The sequence below is a fragment of the Lepisma saccharinum genome, chromosome 7 (assembly GCF_977018435.1).
Source record: "Lepisma saccharinum chromosome 7, izLepSacc3.1, whole genome shotgun sequence".
Taxonomy (NCBI): Eukaryota; Metazoa; Arthropoda; class Insecta; order Zygentoma; family Lepismatidae; genus Lepisma; species Lepisma saccharinum.
The window spans coordinates 28,330,883-28,350,513 of record NC_139235.1 but is presented as its reverse complement, the minus strand read 5'-3'; the positions used below and the strand labels follow the sequence as shown (position 1 = coordinate 28,350,513).

Sequence of the window (19,631 nt, the reverse complement as noted above, 5' to 3'; positions counted from 1 at the left end):
TGGGGGGGATGCTCCTATGGTTTAACATGTTAACAGTGAGACAGCTGGGGTGGGGGCTGTTTGCGAAAATTATTCTAGTGGGGGAAGCCCCATACGATTTTAGAACACACCGTAATAAAGTAATCTAGCGATATTACTACAGTAGGAAATGGAGGCTACTTGAAAATTTTAAGTCATGTTCCGGTGGAAGTTTTATAATTAAAAATCTGAGGGGGGGGACTAGGGTTGAGATCCGTTTAGGGGTCCCAGTACCCTCCTAGCTCCCTGTAGCACCGTCCCTGATTTAAATTGAGTCGGTAGGAAAAACACAAACATTTATTGAGACTTACTAATAAAGTGCTAAACTACAAGAAACACTTAATCTTTTCGAAATATTGTCAATTAATTACAACTCACACTTCCATTCAACTAGACAAGAGATCTTGCTTTCATTGTCTCCAGATAAAACAGCGGTCTAGAATAAATCGTTCACAGTAATGGCGTCCAGGGAACTGCCAACATTGCTGGAATCTATCAGTACTCCTACCAACTCAACAGTGCTGTAGTTCCAGTATACAGCTGTTTTGTAAAACGTTAAATGCAGACAATTTTTCCATTAAGTTTGGATTATGTTTGCATTAAATATACGGATGAAATCAATTAACTTTAGAAAAAATGTCATTAATTTTTTTTATATATTTGCTTTACTTTGCTTTTGTGTTACTTTTGGCTAATTTGCGAAGATGGGAATGAGTGATGATATGATGCAATGGATGAATGGACACTCAAAAATATCCATGCACAGGCCGGGATTCGAACCCGGGACCCCTGGCGTCTTAGCGCGATGTGCTAACTACTCCGCCACGGCGGCCGGTTAAAATACCATTCAAGTTAGAGTACTAATGATAAACCCATAATTGGCATGAAAGAGGCTTATTAAAATAGACAAGGCATTTTTAAAATAAACTAAATATTCTATTTTCTTGCCAAGTAGCTCCCTAATTTTCCTCCCGATGCTGGGTCAACACCAAACTTTTGGAGTTATCATCAGGGATCGAGCACGAGACCGCTCGCACGAAAGGCGAGAGCATTTATTATTTACCCGCGCGGAATATCTGTTTATCCAGTGCAATTAAATATTGTTTTGTACACACAAAGAAGATTTTATTTTTAAGTTAGTAGACAATACATGTGCATAAAATGCTTATCCAACGTCATCATTCTTGAAGTCCACAATCAGTGGCTATAGGAAACAGGGACTTCCCTTAAGAGTAGGGGATAAAACGATCGCCTTGAAATAAATGGTGTCAGGTTCAATTCTGCATAAACTACACGAACGATAAGTTTAGCAGAGGGTTTATTTGAGTTAAATTCCCTTAATATCACGCTGAGAGCCGCCATCAGGAATAGCGAGTTCAATAACATAAATTTTTCAAGTAAAATTCTATTCTAAAACCAACATCGCTATGAATACCGTATAACTTATTGTTATATACGAACACGAAAAACGTGAGTTTGGGGTATCGCAGTGAACCACTAATAACAGTTAAAATTTAGGATGGCTGCAAGGAGTGAGCTGAACCCAAGGAGTGGTGTCTGAGCCCACAGCCACTATAATCCTCTGTCGGTTTTATTTATTTTTTATTCTTTTTGTTGTTGTTGTTGTTGTTGTTGTTGTTGTTGTTGTTGTTGTCTTGGCCGAAAGACGGTGCAAATTTTTGAACTGAGTAGAGACGAAAAATATACTAAAAAGACTGAGTCCGAGAGAATAGATGTATGCTTAGTTTTCAAGGGACTCCGCAGGCAAGTGGATGGGTGTGGACGCTCCCGTGTTCAGTTTTTGTGGACCTGTTCTCAGTTCCCGTTCGACTCAAGTGCTGGAACACTTTCAGCTGAGTTTTAAAACTTTTTTTTTCCCTTGATAAACTCGTTCTTGTATACAACGATGACTGCTCTTCGTCAGTACTCACGCGAGTTTCTAACGGAGTTATAGCTCTACAAGAGCTTTCTGTGTTTGTGACGAGCAAAATAAATGGTATACAGTGACCGGAACAAGAGGGATCAGGTCTATGAGACCATAATACACGAATACAGAGGATGAGACTGCGGCAAACGGAGATATGGTAGTATGAAGAAATAATTCTTTGAGGTCTGTTTACCGAAAAGAGTTGGCCAAAGTGAACAAGTCAAGGGATGATTATGTCCACAAGCCAATGTTATGGTTATTAAGAATAATAATCTTAGTCAACTATTGTTTAGGTAGCACTAATATAATATTAGACGTTTATAATGAATATTTATTTATTCACATGTTTCTAAGAGAACATAAGTAATGAGTAAAAAAGCACAATGTTTCTCACTTGCTCTTACAAAAGCTACGAACTAACGAAGATAAAATTACAAATTTATCCTGCCATGATATGGAACACCCATTGTTGAAATATTGTTTGAACTGATCTCTAACAATTTTAGCACTGTTCAAAATTTGTCCTCTTGTTCAACGTTGAAGGTCATGCATTAACTCGGGATTACATCTTTCTCCCAGAACAGAACAGTAGTCAATGTTTTCATCATGGAGGTAAGAAAGGGAGGAGTAAGCACTGCGCGCTGTTTCTGAAGCCGGGTAACGTGAAAGGACTGGAGAAGTTCGACCAAAACATTCGAAGACGCCGTAAGAAAGCATGTAATTTTGTGTACTTTTGAATAAGAAGAAAAAGAAGAAGAAGATGCAGTAACGAACGTTTGTTTGTGCTCCGCAAATTTGTTAAATTTACTCAGTTTTTGTGTCTATACTGGATATTCCTGTTATAAAACAAATGCAGTAAGTACTGAGATTATATACATACATAAATCAATCGAAACTAGTAATGTAAAGTAATATATTTAATAATTTTTCGTCGCTCAATACAATGTTAACAAAGAACAGCAGTTTCAACAAGTGTAGTCACACAGTTTATACAGCACGATTGGAGCACAATCGTTCGGCATGAATGCGTGTGCGGTGTGTTCGAAACCTGTTTCGAGGCAAGAACTTTTATCAAAAATACAGTGTAGCAACTGTGTTAATTGGTTTCATACGAAATATGTTCAGCTGAAAGACGCAGATGTAGAATTTATAAATTCTACGAAACAAGTATGGCGCTGTAAAAATTGTGTAAAGGATAGACGCAGTAGTATATCTCTTGAAAGTGTTTCGGAACCAAGTGAAATGAGTCAGCCGTCTATGATGGATGTATACAAACTATTGCAAACGCTATCAAAGGAAGTGGAGGAACTGAGGAAGCAAAATAAAGAGACAGAGCGGAAATTGAGCAAATCATTGGATTATGCTCATCAAAAACTGGATGAAAATGTTGATTTAATAAAAAAGCAATCCGAGACCATCGCCACATGTCTTGGACAGGTGGAACGGCTGCATGAGGAGAACACTCAACTCAAGAAACAACTTCAGGAGACGCAGTTGCAGCTTGATGAACTTGAACAATACGGGTGAAGAAATACAGTGGAAATTTTCGGCATTCCCGAAAACCCAAATGAAGATCCTTATGAAATTGTGAAAAATGTAGGACGGACTCTAGATATGCAAGTGGAAAATGAAATGATAGACACTTGCCATAGGTTAAGAAAACTTCCCCATCAAAAATCAGCAGGTGTTATTGTCAAGTTTGTAAGGCGGGCAGATAAAGAGAAAATTGTACAAAAAACGAGAGGTTAAAAGGAATCTTAATTGTACCCATGTAGGATTTTCTGGTAATGACAGTGTATATATTAACGAAAGCTTAACACCTCTTCGTAAGACCATATATGGTCAAGCAAGCAAAATAAAACGAGAGAAAAATTATGAATTTTTGTGGGTTGACAGTTCAGGTACGATTAAACTAAGAAAAAGAGAAGGCGACAGGAATGTTTTTGTTTTAAAGACAATTGAAGATATTACTAAATTGGCATGACTCTAAATAGCTTCCCCAAATGACATTTCCATTTACTATCAAAATGCTAGATGTCTAAATACAAAAACACAAGAGTTTTATGTAAATAATATTGTGAATAGTTACGATATAATTGTTATTACTGAAAGTTGGTTAAATAGTGGTGTATACAGTAATGAATTGTTTGATGATAACTATAATGTGTTCCGACATGACAGGTAGAAAATAAGAGAGGAGGAGGCGTATTAATTGCTTTAAGCATAATATAAGATCTGATAATATTATTCTAGAAAATAATAGGGATATTTTATGTGTAAAAGTAAACTTAAATAATATAATATATTATGTAATTGCTGTATACTTCACCCCTTCTTCAACTCTGAATGATTATATATCGTTCCATGATCTGTTTGAAGACTACGAAGAATTGCAAAACAATAACATTATTGTAATTGGTGATTTTAATCTGCCGAAAATTGTAGATTCCAACTATAACCTTCAAACAGGTGGAACTTGTTACAGAAGTTTGGACAATTTCTTGAATCTTTATAACTTACATTCTATTAACAATATTAAAAATCACAATAGTAGAACCCTAGATTTAATTCTAACAAATGTACATAACAATATCATTGTAAATAGGGATGAGATGCCTCTTGTCAAGGAAGATCTCCACCATCCGGCTTTAATATTACATGTGCATTTTAAAATATCAACAAATGTGTTGAAACAAAATCCAGTCGAAATATTAGATTTTAAGAGGGCAAACTTTTTACGAAATGTTACGAGACATAAACTGGGCTCCCATTACTAGCATGGGTGAAGTGGAAGAGACTGTAAACTATTTTTATGAAAATGTGAACTCTGTATTTCATAACACTGTACCAAAAAAGAAGGTCCACAGAAAATACAAATACCCTCAGTGGTTTACTGGAGAAATTATTAAAACTTTAAAACTTAAGGAATATCATAGAAAACGCATGAAATACGCTGATGATAGTAAAACAAAATATAGAGAAACTCGCAAAAAGGCAAAGGCAATTATAAACAAAGCATATCGTATGTGCATCAAAGAAACTGAGGAAAGCATTAACAATAATATAAAATCTTTTTGGAACTATATACATAATAAGAAAGGTAGAAACGCGTATTCAAATCAAACTATGATACATGACAGCAGAACTTTACAAACAAATCAAAGTATAGCTGACATCTTTGCTTCATACTTTCAATCTGTTTATGCTGAATATCCTAGCAGATACGAAATTACCGATGAAGTTGAATTAAAGGTATCTAGTCCACTCACTAATGATGGGATCACTGACAAGGAATATTGGCATACAGTAAAAAAATTAAAACCGAAAAAATCCAGTGGACCAAATGGAATTCCTCCATATGTAATTAAGGCTTGCGCCGAAGTGCTTCAGAAACCATTATGTTTTATTTATAATTTAATATTGAAGACACAATGTTTCCCCATGATTTGGAAATTAACTAAAGTCTGCCCAATCTTAAAATCAGGTGAAAGTACAAGAATTGAAAATTATAGACCAATTGCTAAAGTGTTAGAACAAATTTTATATGCAAGAATATTCAAACATATCAAAAACTACATAAGCGATTGCCAACATGTTTTTTTTTTCAGGTAGATCTACTACAACCAATTTAACAATCTTGTGCAAGATGTATATAATGCATTCTATTGTAGATCTGTTGTACATACAATCTATATTGACTGTGCAAAAGATTTTGATAAAATCAACCATGATATTCTTCTGCATAAACTATCAGGCTTTGGTTTGACAAATAATATGTTAAATTTACTGAAATCATATCTTCAGGGTAGAAGACAATATGTAACTTACAAAGAATCAAAATCATGTGAATATACTGTAAACTCCGGTGTCCCACAAGGATCTAATCTAGGACCTCTCTTATTTATTTTGTATGTAAACAATCTACCAACTTGTGTTAAGAACTCATAAATTCTTTTATATGCTGATGATATTAAATTGTACAAAGTAATTAATGGTCTAGACGATACAATAGATCTCAAAGAAGATATAGAGAAACTATATGATTGGAGCTGCTTAAGTGATCTCACATTTAATACAAATAAATGCTACTTTATGCAACTAACGAATAAAAGAAATAATTTGAGGTGTACATATTCAATTTGTGGTAAATTACTTCCAGAGGTGAATCTAATCAAAGATCTTGGTGTTTTCATTGATTCTGCTTTGACCTTCAAAGAACACACATCATACATGGTAAATAAGGCCTACAGATCATTAGGTTTTGTTATAAGGAATTCTAGAGATTTTAATAGTATACATTGTATTACAACTCTATATAATAGCATAGTAAGAAGTAGACTTGAATACGCATCCGTTATTTGGTCTCCAATGTATAGATCGTACGAAAATAGCATAGAAAGAATTCAGAAAAGGTTCCTAAGGTATCTCTTTTACAAAAAAATATGATATGTCCCCACGACAAAATAACGTGAATTAAAATAATCTGCTTGACATATTTAGTTTTAAGAGTCTTGGTAATAGGAGGAAAATATTAGAACAGTTGTACTTGTATAAAACAATTAATGGTGTCTTAGACAACAGCCCCTCTCTCGGTCAAATACAATTCAATATAAGAAAAAAATAATCTGCGTAATAGAAATATTCTAACTTCTAAAATTTCAAAAACTCAGAAATATAGAAACTCACCAATAAATAGAATTTGTCACAATTACAATATCCTTGTTGCAAACAACCAATGTGTAGATTTTTCACTTCCATTTAACAGATATAAAAGAATAATAGATTCAGTGCTATAGAAAACGAAACTCTGAAAGAATATAGATTGTTTAATATAAATGTTACCATTTACAGTGTGCAATATTTGTGAATTACGTATAAACCTTTTGCCTAAATGTATGTAGATAAGTGTATATATACGTATCTCATGCGTTACGTATGTTGTATGTTATATGTATTGTACGTGAATGAATGAATATGTGCTTGTATATTTCCATGTAATTTCTATTGTATTAATCAAACACAGTGTACGCCTTCTGTAATTGGAGGTTCAATCCTCTGTAGAAGTGCAAAACATAAATAAATAAATAAATAAGATTTAGGAAGCAATGGTGCCTGCTCAACACACGGCTGAATTAACAGAAGCGACAGGAAACCTGAAGGAATAATATTCCATATGCAAATAAAGCTAGTTATAGTACCAAGTACAGAGTCTGAAGAAGACCTTGCTAGAAGGTTGCAACGTAACTTTTAGTTTATATATATATATATATATATATATATATATATATATATATTAAATAAAATAAATTCTGCCTTGGTCAGCATATTGAGTTTGTGTCTATCATGGAAACAAGGCTTAATGGTGTTATAATAATTCTATTCGTGTGTAAGACCCCTCGTTGTGAGCGCAACTTGAATATGCAACATCCCTTGAGTGCAATCCTTTATATTTATGTCACGGCTAGTATCTACAGGGTAGGGTGATTGAAGGAGATAGCCTGTGGTTGATGGAAACTGAGCTGTTTGTGTAATATTGTGGTAATATTAATAGTTGTTAATTCAGTGAACACTGTTTATAAAGATAAAATTTTGTGACTGGAATTGAGTTAAACCAATATACTTATTTAAGTTGAAGTTTAAAACTACGGTAAAAGGAAATATACTCATTAATGTGATTTGCGTAAGGCAGTTCTTGTTAACGTCATGGCGGATGCCATAGGTTATATGGAACTTAATAATCAAGTAGAAATTATAACGAACTTGGTAGAAGATAATGAAATTGTTATAGAAGATAACATTATAGAAGAAACATCTAGAAAAGAAGCTTAAAGAGTCAGATCTCCTGAAGATGATCAAGTTCCAGCAAAAGCGGTAAGGATGGACAGGTTAGATAATAGAGATAAAGTAAACAAGTTTGGAGAAGGTCGAAGAGAAAATAATGTAGACAAGTGTAAAATGTATTATGATACACATAATGGACCATATTTAGTAATAATGACTAGTACAAAAGGTGCAGAAAAGAAATTTAACTCTATGAAAATAGGAAATGAATTGCGAAAGAAAGATATAAGGGTCAGATATATCCAACCAAGTGGTTTATATAGAGCAAAGATTTATTTTTACACCAGGAATGAAGCTAACAATTTCATGAAAAATATGCATTTTCATAAAGAAAATAATATTGATGTGTTCATCCCAGAATCCTTATTGATGAGGGAAGGATTGATATATGGTGTGCCCACTGAATTTGAAGAGGAGGAAATTAAGGAAAGTATTGAATATCAGTGGAATGAATGAAAAAGAGAATTCGAAAAGATGATGGTTCATATTATTTTGTTCCTACTAAGCTAATATCAATCACGTTTAGATCTCAAGAAATGCCTAAACGGATTATAGTGGTTAGTCACATTTTCGATGTTACTCCTAAAGTTAGAAATGTGATGCAATGTAAGAAATGTTACAGATTCGCACATTCAGCAGCCATATGCAAGGATAAAGCTAAGTGTGCTAGATGTGGAAGAGAGGAACATGAAAATTGTAATGAAACTCCGAAGTGTTTAAATTGCGGAGGAGAACATGTTTGCTACTGATAAGTCATGTGTAAAATGGGAAATGGAAAGAGAAATCATGAGAGTTATGGCATATGATAATTTATCCCGGCAAGAAGCAAGAGATAAAGTAATAAAAGGTAATGTTCCAAGCAATTATGTTGTTCAAGGCAACTCATATGCTGATCAAATAAAAAAAAACATATAAACAAGTCAAGTAAGTGAAATTAACACAAGAAAGACTGGTGTTCTAGGTAATAGCTTAACAATACAAAACAGATTTGAAGTCTTAAGTGATTGGGGTGAAAGAAAATCGGATACATACTTGGAAAATATTTCATGGAAAAGAGTTCCTCCAGAAGATCATAGAGACTATTCCAAATTTGAAAATAAATTTGGAAAAAATCTCAGACTAAATTCCTATTCACAAACAAAGAATTATAATGTAAATTCTCAAGGAGAATCAAGTAAAGGTTCTCTAAAGAAATTACAAAGTAATCAAAAACAATTAAATGGAAAGTCTACAGAAACTGTAATTAAGACAAGGAATAATGAGGAAGATGTGGATAGTACAAATAGAAGCATACAGGAGGTGAACATCGGAATCTACAACAATGAAGAACAGAAAAAATCGTGTACTTTCCTCATATAACATCTCAGAAGGATCTTATGTATAATTTGTTACAATTAATGGCGAAACTTATGGCGACATTAACTAAAAATTCTGACTTCTTAAGCATAAAAGAAATACTAACAGAATGCTCACAAATAAATGGCCAGGTGCAGAAAATTATTGAGGATTTGGAAATTTTTGGAGAGACACCTTAGGGTGTGGAAGAAAAAATAATGGAAAACATTCGTGGGGGTACATTGGAATGTAAGATCACTGAAAGCAAGAAAACAAAATCTGGTAAAATTAATAGATGAATATAGACCAGAACTTTTATGTTTATCGGAAATCTCTGTGAAACCATCAAACATAAATTATTTTAAAGTAAATCATTATCACATAATTTAGGAAAAGATTAAAGATGATAGTAGAGGAGTTGCAATTATAATTCATGAAAGCATTCCATTTGAACCTATGTCTTTTGATTATACATTGTCTATATACGACAATTAAAATTGCTTTTATGAATCAAAAAGTTAATATTATATCTATATTCCTACAGGTGCAGAGTCACAGAAAGTAACGACAAATACATTATCGCAAATGTTTTAAGGCATAGAAAAGCCTTTTATTAAAGCAGGGGATTTCAATGCCATCACACAATATGGGGAGATCAGGATGAAGATAAGTTGGGGAAAGTGTTAGTAGAATGTATGGATTTGTACAACTTTACTGTAATTAATGACGGGTCTGTTACGTATATAGGAAGATTAGGTACTCGGCCAACAGCTATAGATTCAACGTTAATGTCAGATGATATATGTGGTCAATTTCAGTGGGAAACAGACAGTGATCAAAGAACCAGTGACCATTATCCATGTTTCTTTTATACTGATACTAATTCAGTGAGATCTTTCACTATTCCGCTCAGAAAATGGAAAGTTAACGAAGCTGATTGGAATAAATATTCTAAATTACTTACAATCTTATTTAAAAATACAGATTTAAATAATATTGATAAGAGTACATATGATTATTTTGTAGATTCTGTTAGTATTGTTATGGACAGATCATGTACAAGGGCAAAAGAGGAAGTTGTAAAAAAGTATCCAATAGTACACTGGTGGAATAAAGATCGCCAACATTTTAAAATACAGAGAATTGAAGCTACTAAAATTTATAAAACAATACCAAATCAGGAAACTTGGATTAATTATAAGAAAGCAATAGCGCAGGCCAAGAAAAGTTATATCAGTGCAAAAAGACAATCGTGCGCAAAGTATTGTGAAGACATAAATAACAAGGAGAGTATCAGTACCGTGTGGGCTAAATTTAAATCAATCCGCAAACCACATACCCCTCGATTAATACCACTCAAAGAAACCCGGAAAGATGAATTTATTATGAAGTTAACATGTAATAATAAACACGAACCTGCAGATGCCCCTGATGAAATTATCTGTTTCAGTCCTAAAGATAGACATTCACAAGGATTATACACCCATATCATGATCGATGAAATAAGAGACATAATAATTAGAGCCAAGGACACAACTCCAGGAAAAGATGGAATAACATACTCGATGATTCGAAATTTACCGGAATGTGGTATAATATATCTTTGTAACAACTACAATTATATAATGAATTCAGGAAATGTACCGCAATCGTGGTACACTCAAATGATTTTACCAATATTGAAACCTGGCAAAAGTCCATATAAGGGAGAATCTTATAGACCGATAGCTTTGTCTTCAGTACTGGGGAAAAGTTTTGAAAAATTAATTCTAAAGAGAATAAGTTGGCATATAGAGGGACAGGGATTATTTTCAAGGCTTCAAGTTGGATTTTAGAAGGGTATGGGGTGTACAGATGCCTTGGCAATGTTATCATCAAAAATTTATGATACAATGAAAAGGACAAGTATTCTTATTGCTGATTTCTTAGATATTAAAGGGGCATATGATAATGTAAATATAAATAAATTATTAAACATTCTACAAAATCTGAAAATACCTTATATGCATCTAAAAATAATTTTGAATCTATTAAAAAATCGTTGTTTATATTTTTACTTTCACAATAAAGTTGAGGGTCCTAGATAGATAACAAGGGGACTTCCACAGGGAAGCCCTTTAAGTCCTTTACTTTTTAATATATATTTAATGGATGTTCAAGGAATATGTCCTGAGCCATTTGGACTTATACAATATGCAGATGATTTATGTATATATAAGAGTGTCAAGCAAGTAGATAAAGGAGTCACCAACATGGAAGCGAAAATAATAGAGATAAAGAAAAATCTTGAGAATAGGTTTATGAATATATCGTCAGAAAAATCAAAGCTGAAAAATGTGAATCAATACACAAAAAAGTTACACATTCCCATAGAAAATTCAGTAAAATATTTAGGCTTTACATTTGATACTAAATTAACATGGAAACCTCATGTAAAAATGTTAGTGAAAAAGGCAGAAGTAATTTACAATGTATTTCGTTCTATGGCTACAACAAAATGGGGAAGTCATCGTAGTACCATGATGAATTTTTACAAAAACTATTACAAACCAACAATAGAAAACGGGATTATAGTCATTAATATAATTTCGGAACGTGTATTTCGACCTTTGGAAGTAATGCAGAGGAAAGTTCTTCGAAAGTGTCTAGGACTGATGAAGAGTACTCCCAATCTTGCTGTATACATGGAAGCATGCGAATGGAACTTAAGTTATAGGAAAAGAGAAATGTCTATTAAATATCTGTTAAAAACAATGTCAGAAGTTAATCATCCGTTTAACGACATTCTATTCGACTTGGTTGAATTATATGATACAGGCAAAATTAATAACTGCGAAGATATAGGATGGGCGCAATTATACAGGGTGTCCGGCTTAAAAGTATAATAAAAGAAAAATTAATAACTTGAGAAGTAATTAAGATATTTATTGGCGGTTTGCTTCTACAAGTATGTTAACTGAAAATGTTTTTTTACATACCTAATACACCTCGATATGTGCACCATTAGTGGCGCGACAGACATCTAATCTGTATTCCACTTCTCTCCCAAGTGTTTTGCAGCTTGCAGGCGTAACATTAGCGATAGCTGCACGAATGCGATGGTGTAGATCTGGTAGATCACGAACTGGTGTCTGGTACACTTGATTCTTGATAAACCCCCACAGAAAAAATCAAGTGGCGAAATGTCTGGGCTTCTAGGGGGCCAAGCAATCCATGGACTACCTCTCCCTATCCAGCGCTCTGGGAACTTATTATCCAAGAAATCGCTTACAATGTTCGCAAAATGGCATGGTGCACCATCTTGTTGAAAGATCACTTCACGAGGAAGTTGTGGCACAACATACAGCTCCAACATGTCGATGTACGTTCTTGCATTAACTGTAGGCTCCGCGAAGCAGAATGGGCCTATAACCCTGTCCTTCAACAATCCACACCACACAGTCACTTTCGGAGAGTCACGTTCCCACTCCATCACTACGTGGGGGGTTCACTTCCCCACATGCGGCAATTGTGCGTGTTTACCTTGCCGGAAATGTGAAATGTAGCCTCGTCCGAGAAACAGATGAAATCGAGGAATACCTCGTTTTCATCAATTTTTGCCAGAATTGTCTCCGCGAAGTTCTTCCGTCGTGGCCTGTCCTCGGGCTTGATTTTGTGACGAAGCTGCATTTTGTACGCCCGTAGGCGCAACCTTTTATGGACGACATCGTGTACTGTCGAACGAGGTAACTGTAACTGCCTACTTGCTTGTCGGATTGACTTACGAGGGCTCTGCTGGAAGGACGCTCGGATTAATTCAACAGTAGCCTCTGGAACTGCGTGCTTGGCATGGCGGCCCGACATCGAAAGCAAACTTCCAGTTTCCCGAATCTGCTTGTCCCACTTCTTGATTGAAATGTAACTGGGAACATCGTCGGTTGGTCGCAGTCCATATTCACGCCGAAAACGACGTTGTACCAGTGTAACAGACTTTAGTTCCGCGAGAGAAAGCACACGGAACACATGGCTACTGACGCGCGCGTTTACGTGAACAAAGCAGTTACGTGCAGTTACGCGCATGCGCACGCGGTACCAACTGCCGCAAGCATACGTAAAAAAAAATTTGAGTTAACATACTTGTAGAATCAAACCGCCAATAAATATCTCAATTACTTCTCAAGTTATTAATTTTTCTTTTATTATACTTTTAAGCCGGACACCCTGTATAATGAGTACTATGAGGATCATCAAAAATTATTGAAAGTAAGGAGTAAGCCCATATATACTCTATATTTTCCCGTTTGTGAATATAGATATATTTATTTTCCTGAACAATATACAACATATGATTACATGGAAAGATGGAAAGATTATTATTTTATATATACAAACGGTTCAAAAAGTAGTCAAAATATAGGATGTTCTGTTTATGATGTACAGAAGAAGGAATCAATTATGATACATTTACCAGAAGATTTTTAAAATTTTTCAGCTGAAGCTTATGCAATTTACCAAGCACTAATTTATACATATAAATTGCAAGAAGAAAATATATTAATATTAACGGATTCCTAAAGTGTATCATATTCAATTCAGTCCAATTATGATTTATTATTTAAATGCTCCCCATACATTATAAACTGTGTAAAAACTTTACAAAATTTAAGGAGCAGGGGAAAGATAATTCATTTAACCTGGGTTAAAGCACATTGTCAAAATTTAGGAAATGATATGGCAGATGTGTATGCAAAACAAGCTAGGGTAATTCAACCTGTACTGGAGCTGAAAACCTGGTATACAGACCTTCTACCGAGGGTGAAGAAAAAGTTGAAGGAAAACTGGACGGAATGGTGCAAAGGTGAATTTCAAAATGCAGGCAACTTTTAACAGAGGATAGCTAATTTCAATAGAATGAGGCCTTGGTTTACAAAAGTTCAAGGTTCACGGAATGTGATAGTACGTAAGAAGCGTAATTTACGGTAGGACTGGATCGATAAATGAAGAGGTGTTTCGACTGAATAGAAATACTTAAAACTAAGGCAAAATGTCTATAACATTTTATTGTTACTGTGTAAAACCTACGATTTTTGTAAAAAAAAGCTTCCGAGAAAAGAAGACCCTCTCAAATTGATGTGGCTAAACCTGAATTTGCTAAAATTGCTGTTTATAAATTTGTTAAAAATATGGCTTTTCTCAATATTGTTTTGAATACACTTAAAACTAATCCAAGATGCTCTTAAGAGTTTTTTGATTATACAGTAGTACACTGTAATATAATTTTAAATATTTATTCAAAATATTTTTGTACTATTATGCTAATATGTTAACCTGGAATATTTTAATTCAAGACCAGGCACAACTTGTTTATCTAATACTAAGACAATGTAATATGCAAAACTCTTCTAGAATTGCTCTGTGACTCTCTCATTTCTTACATCATAAACATATGATTTTTCACCTATAAGAATAACACTACATATGGTGTCATCAGGGAGTGTTTCATGGAATTCACAGATAATTTTAATGTTTGTCCTGTCATTAACCACAACTTGTTTCCTTTTTGAGGTGTTGATGACAAACATGGGTCTCTGTGTTTTGAATTCATCTGGTGAGTAATACATGTCAGTATTCCCAATTGTAACCCTTTTGAATGCTGTAAATGCCTCATATAATTTGAGGAAATCATCCTTGGATATGTTTAAATTATAACTTTCTCTAGGAAACACCTCATTTCTGCCATTTTTAAGATATATGTTTTTGATGTTGCAGCTATCAAACTTACTTGAATTTTTTTCTTGATTATTGTGTCTTCCAGTCTGAAACAGTACCACCACAAAATCTGGCATGTCATATTGTATACTGGAGAATGAGTTTGTAGCATCAAATTCATAATAGCTACCAGTGGCAGGCTTCTGCACACATTGATATGTATAAAATTGTAAAGGCACCTGTGGATTTTTTAGTATATCTGCTTTGTATTTAAGAGCATAACTGGTTTCATACTCAACTACTGGAATTCTTAGCTCCATAGTCTGAATAAGGCATTTGCCCTCATCAGGTAGAGTATTAGGCAGAGCTGCCCCAGTAGAATTTAATGAACTGTACCTCATCAAAGCATTATTATCATTAGCAGCTCTTCTAAATGTAATTCTTAAACCACCTTTCCACATAATATCTTTGTAATCTGAGAAGAATCCTGGCAACAGGCGCATAGGAAACAGTACTGTGTGACTCTTAGATATTATTTTATCACCAGCCTCAAATCCATCTATTTTGTAGTATGGTGCCTCGGTTTTGGATAATTTTAGCGTGGCTAAAGCTGTAGAGGTAATACCAGGGTAGTCTACTCTGTTTATAACAACACCATGTTTTCTGATCTCAATTTCAGAGAACAGATGTGGCACAAAATTGTCTACCAATCTTATATTTGAGTTAGCCGGATAATCTGTACCATCGAGCTTGACAACATCAAATTTAATATATAGGTCTGCTCTGTTAGGGTGTATAAATCCATCTCCTACATCAAGTTCAACCTCAATCTCTGTGTTGGCTTGATTTAAATTTGCAAAGGTCCTCCGGTTTGGGGGGAATGATTGTAGCTCATAACTCTCAATATTTTCCATTTTATTTATTTATTTATTTATTTATTTTTTGTATGTATTTTTATTTAAATATTAATTTCTATGATAGCAGTTGTTGTGGCTCCAGCAAAATCAACTAATTCTTCTTTTTCATTAGTGACCATCAACTCAATATAATCTATTCTATTATGGCACACAGAAAAATATAATGTTGGTGATGGAGTATAGATGATCGGTTCCATAAATTCAGAGTTAGGTTTGAATGTTGCAATGATGCCAGTTTGTTTGTGAGTGCCTATGCCATTTGATTTGGTGATCATACCCTCGGCCACATTACAGTGAATATTTAGAGTTTCTATAGCTAAGAATTTAGGTATATTAATAGCAGTGTGTTTAATAGCTGGTTCAAGTTTTGTGTTGTTCTCGAATTTCTAATAGCTCTCCTATAGTACCCAGATCTACTGTTTCTGTAGCAGACACAATTTCTACTCTGTGAGTGACAGAATTTTTAGTTAACAATATACCTCTAGGTAACTGAGCATTTAAAGTAGACAAATTATACTGCCCTGGAGTGATGAAAATTTTTTGGTCACCAACTGTGATTGTGTTGTTGTGGTGTGTAATATTAGGTATCAAGTACATGCCATAGAATGCTCTAAGAGCTATTGTTTTGGGATAAACTATATCATCATGTAGTTTGAGTTTCAATATTGAATTTTGGCTGGTGAGATGGAATACTCCCATGATGTTTTAGAAACCACAAAGCTTTTTGAAAATTTTCAATTGAGGGTTTATTTATTTGAGATAGATATCTAAGAACAGATAAACATAGATGTCCACAATTAATATCTTTGAAATTTTGAATACGGGTATTATTATAATAAAGATTAGTTGATTTTAGATATTTTACTAAATTCTCAGGTGGAACACCTCCAAATGAATCAAACACAAATGCCTCATTGTTTAAATATTAAAGATAACAGATCCAGTGAGTGCCCTGATTTTCATACTTATCCAAATTAACTATGCCACACTCTTTTTTAAGTGGTTGTTCTGGTAAAGAATCGGACATGTATACTCCTCTAAAATGTTTGATGCCCAGTGGTTTGATTAAAGCTTCAATATCTTGGTTGGTAAGCGGCTCTTGTTTTTTTTTAACTTATTCATAACTTTCTTAACACCTTTGCCTTGTTTTTCCATAGCCAGATTATGGCGCTTTTGTTCATCTAATTCTGCCTTATTTTTCTTGGTATCTATTACTGTTTTTGCTATAGCAGCTGATCCCCCAGCCAAGCTGCCAACTGCGCCGAGAGCTGCTAAAATAGCTGGGATACTAAATATGAATCCACCTATATGTGATTTTTTTCTAGATTGCTGTAATTTTTTTAATTGTGGGGTACCAAGTAATAATTTCATACCATGTCCCTTGGCAAGACAAGAACTTTTCTTCTTGCGCTGCTTTTTGGTTAGAAGACTATCAATAGTTTTAAGAGATTTAAGACCTGCATAAGGTATTTGATACATAACACCCTTGGCCTTCATTTTTGGTTTATTATATACATATTTTGGGATTAACTATCACAATTAAATTGTAGCTAATTTAGTTAATTTATTACAACCCCCACCCCAGTTTTTGTTTGGTGTTCATAGCTATGGTGGTTCCCAATGCTGCTATTCTCTCACCCAAAGAAGCATTTTTGCTTACAAATCTACCAAAAGCAGCTTCTTCTAATTTTTTGTCTGCCACATGCCGCTTGTCAAGATCGGTATGTGTGTTGTATGCTATGTCATGGTCTCTGCAAGCAGCATCTAGGGTATTAACACCAGGGTCACCTCTGTTTAATCTATGATCTAGTTTGGTACCGGGACCACAATATTGATAGCCTGGTATGTGTAGTTCAAATGGCAACTTGTTTATGATGTCATTAACTAGCCCCCGACCCTCAGAGATATTCCGAAATTTAGGTGGTAGAGTATTAATAATTTTTATAAGATATCCAATGCCCTTAGTGTCATTCACTATAAAATTAGACAATTTGGTGTTTATCATGTCCATAATTCCAACCTTTTCATTGTAAAAATTGTGGTTACCGGCATTTTCTTCCCCAGCTATTACTAGCAATCTATCTACAAGTTTCCTGACATCGTCAACCCAGACAAATTCTTTAGGCAATGTGTTGTACTGTTTGATCCCACTACCTGTTTTGATTTGTGACCATATGGGCTTGATTAAGTTGTTGTATTTTGCTCCACTGCTAGACTTGACTCTTTTTTGTGTGGGATCATTGTTCTGGTATAGAGCATCTGATTTTATTAATATTTCTTTGTAGTGCTCATAATCTTGATCTGTATAGCTAGCAGGTCTCTTACGAGTCATCAATTCCCATAATCCAGGTGTGCCAGGATACTTAACAAAACCACCTCTTTCTCCAAGATGAGATTCTGAATATACAATGAGATCATCTCCCATAAATGTTACTCTGAAATTGCCAATTCTATGTATGATGCTACCATCATGTTCTGTGTCGGCATATAAACAAAAAACCTCATCTTTGTTGTCTTTAGGTGTGGTTAAATATTTTTGAGCAAGAAGACCCAATTCAATAGGATCCTGAGTAGCTTCAATTCTTCGAGGAGCAACAGGACTAGGTGTATGAATACTAGAAAGTGGGGTGATTGGATAATCTAATATGTTCCTAGCAGGTACAGGTACAAGCTCTGTGATCAAATTTTGATTTTGCTCTGTAACAGTTTTGATATTTTACCTAGTTCACTAATAGCATCAATAATAGGTTGTTCTGTACGCTTGTGTTGTTCATAGATACCTCGGTTCTCTGATTTCCATCCCTTAAATCTTTTTACAAGATAGTCTCTTAATTTAAGATCATCAATAATTGGTCTTTTCATGGTTATTTATATATGTTTCAATATCTAGAAAATTGTTAATTTTATTTCTATATTTACCACTATTAGGTTTTCTTGTCATATCAATTGTGACAAACCCATAACTGTCCTGGTTCCAGCACCTACTGCAAAACTTAGAAAAATTATTGTAGCTCAAGTTACCACCTACATATTCATCATGTATGTGTTTCAGGTTGGTATAGTCTTGATGAAACACACATATAAAATTGCTGTTGTCTCTTATCAGCTGTTTTGGTATTTTAGAAAAAGTTTGTGTTAGGTAGAAGCAATCTATGTTTTTGTGTCGGCCCTGTGTAAAAAAATTTCTAACCTTGTTTTGGTTTTCCAATATAATATCATCAAATACAACAACAGAGTTATCGAGACATTCATGAAGTGGTTTAACATCTGATTCAAAAGTGGCTATATCCAGTCCATCATATATCTTCATCAGTTGCTGATATTTTAATTGTTCTAAACTCTTAGAGAAGACATACAAGTGCCTATTTTTCCAATCTAGCCAGTTAGGTACCAATAAAAAATTATCAATCATTAGTGTAGTTTTACCACAAGCCGATGGTCCAACAATAAGACTTCTAATATTATCAGGCAGCAGTTTTCCATTTCTCTTATTCTGCTGTTCAGGATCTGGTAGTCTTTTTATAACATCCCAGGTGTTCATAGTATCACTTTGTCTGCCTCGATCCAGCTGTGTTCTGGGAGACCTAGCCATTTGACCAGTATTTTATTGCCTTTTATGCGAATAACTTTTTCTATAAGATATGTGTCTGGCTGTTTAATTTTGTTAAGTTCTTCTTCATAAAACCTGCCTTTGAGAATTTCACCTCGGTGATCTTTTATTATATATGTATTACGAGCCCCAAGTTTAACTTGAACCACTGTAAATAATTCAGTACTCCAATTTCTGGTAAAACCTCTTTTGAATAAGTGCTTATATTTGCTAATTCTTACTTGATCACCAACCTTGTATTTAGCTTTTTTGTTGTTGGTTGGTATCTAGGATAGTAAACAGTACTGATCAATTT

The 19,631-nt window shown here is 34.2% G+C and overlaps 1 long non-coding RNA gene across 3 annotated transcripts in view; it reads right to left on the bottom strand.

Moving 5' to 3' along the window:
• Positions 1-19,631, bottom strand: part of LOC145989781 (uncharacterized) — a 543,271-nt gene that overhangs the window by 243,430 nt on the left and 280,210 nt on the right. The gene's annotated exons all lie outside the window — the stretch shown is intronic.